Here is a 2,445-nt window from a genome sequence, read left to right on the forward strand (position 1 = left end):
CACCCCATGACGCCAAGGGGACAGTTGCCAGCCCAGAACCCAGCTCACCAGCCTGTTGGCCATATGCCAACCTGTGAAGCTTCCTCTTGAAGCATAAACATCCCTGGAGGAGGCTGCCTGAGCCCCCCGGAAGACCAGGGACACTGCGCACCCCGGGATCCTGGCTGCGAGTTTCAACAGGAAGGGGGACGGCGCAGCTGCTCCCCAGCACCGAGACCCCAGGCTGAGAAGATGGAAGAACAGGTGTTTAAAGCGGACCTCGACACCCTCACTCCATCTCCTTCTCAGGCAGCGGGTTCCTCTCCTTCTACCAGCCCGGGTCCGCAGATGCGCTGCGGGACCTGGCGTTCTGGATGCCAGACACTGTCCGTCACTTTGCGGGGATGTTGGTAGGGGCTGTCGTGGCCGCCCTGGTCATCCGCGGAATTGAAATGGACGAATATCTCCAGGTGTTCAATATGGGAGTGGCCGAGGTGAGGAAGTCCTTCCCAGGACCTCTGGCCCCATCCTGACAGATGGTGTAGGTGATGAGGCAGTTTCTGTGCTGCGTTCTGCCTGAGGACTCCTACGAGGCGGCCACCTTTTAAGCTCCATGTGAGCCTCAGCCAGCTCACAGATGGAGAGAACGTCGTGGTTTCAGAGTTCACCACGATGGTGGAGCTCCTTCGGCTCTGTACTGCAGCTTTTTCATCCCTGTCTATTGTGGTCTCATCCCCACAACCTACTGTGGCATGCAGTACATCCATGGGAACTTCACAGGCATGCAGTCTTGCTCCAACTGCTCCAGCTCCACCTTCAGCAGGCAGCAGGACATCTGCCCCCATGCCTCGCATCTTCCATGACTTCCTCATGTTCCACTTCTTCCAGTTCTCCCTGGAGAACATCGCCAGGATGACTTACGCATTCTTCCCCCACCCCCACCCCCAACCTGGTGATCCTGCAAAACTACTACCACCAAGGGTGCAAAGATGCTGTTTCATAGTTGAGGCAGCTGAATTTAGTGTACCTTAATTCTCCTTCAAGAAGAGTGATTTTTCCTCGGGTAGAAATGTGTACTGCCAGAAAGAACTCGCCCTGGGCAATGAGTGCCCTGAATGCAGTCAGCAAAACCCACCTGCAGCGCAGCTCAGTCTGGAGGACTCAGAACAATTACATGCACAGTGCTCTTTCAAAGGGGCAGGAGAGCGTGTCCATGCTCTACCAGAACTCCCACCTATGCTGGCACCTGAACACACCTGTGATGGGTCCCAGTTGTGGAATTACCTGTCTTACCACCTGTCTACTCACTTGTACCACCACTGGCTTCAGCACCATCCCCTCCCCCCCACTGCTTTGCCACCTGCATCATTCCCAGCTGTGCACTTACCACCCAATCCAACACCTGGATGAATACCCACAGCAGCAGGTGCAACCGACTGGATCTCCACTCAGTTCCTCACCCTTGCAGCCATCTGTGTCGTCCAGGTCCGCCTTGGGATGGTCAGTTCTGGGGGACTCTCAAACATCGCCCTCATGTTCTCCTTTATCACCTGAACAGTCATTTGTGTAGGAACTGGACTCCGAACAGTCCCAAGCTCTGCTGATCTCTTCATACCTGAGAAGTGCTGCACAGCTGGCTAAAGGGAAGGAAGCTCCCAGCAAGCCTCCGACAATGGAGAGGCAACCAAAGACCCCTGGATTGAGAAAAAGATTCCCAAGATATTCTTGTTTCAAAAAAACAGGCAGCAAAGTGCGCCCTGCCCACTAGACTTCTCTCTGCTCTCACCTTCCGAGATTGTCTGGGTCACCTACCCAGTGCATCCCAGTCAGATCCAGGAATCCAGTTGCCCAGAGGCGTGGCCCTCTCCAGTGTCTCCCTAATGCTCCAGGCACCCCTGAACCCTAGCTTTCTTTCTGTCCCCACCTGTCTCTTCCTCATCTGAGACAAGGCCAACCACACAGCATCTTGTGCACTGAGAAAATAAGGTTGTTCCCTGGAGAACTTGAGTACCAGCTACTGGAAGATTGTTAGCATAGACTCATCTTGCTAGAACAATTGATGGCCACAGCTAGACGTCTCTAGGAAAGATATACAAGCTGCAAAACAATATAAGTAGCTTCTAGAAGACCACAAAGAATATGTGCCTACCCATTTTCACTGGCGTATCATTTTATGGAATGCACGGAATGCACAACTGTCCCTAGCACTCCAGTGGCCATTTCACCCCTTCTCTCTTCCTGGAAAACTAAGTATTAAACTTGGACCTTTGGTCAGTGGAACAATGTTCCAAACTCTCCTAGAAAAGGAGAACTCCATTTGCAGAAAAGCAAAGGACGCTTATGTAAAAAGCCAATCTCCCACTGTCTTTGGGTGTGAATTGAAATTTCCAATGTCCATGTGTCTGGTTTAGCCTCACGGGGTCTTGGTGTCTGCTGGGGGTGCCCAAGGCATCTGATGTGCTGAGG

General features: G+C 53.0%; 1 pseudogene; it reads left to right on the plus strand.

The window, feature by feature from the left end:
* Positions 1–231: 231 nt before the first annotated feature.
* On the plus strand, positions 232–1,549 carry LOC101549741 (omega-hydroxyceramide transacylase-like; annotated as a pseudogene).
* The last annotated feature ends 896 nt before the right edge of the window (positions 1,550–2,445 follow it).

This window comes from Sorex araneus, chromosome X (genome assembly GCF_027595985.1).
Source record: "Sorex araneus isolate mSorAra2 chromosome X, mSorAra2.pri, whole genome shotgun sequence".
In the NCBI taxonomy this organism is placed as follows: Eukaryota; Metazoa; Chordata; class Mammalia; order Eulipotyphla; family Soricidae; genus Sorex; species Sorex araneus.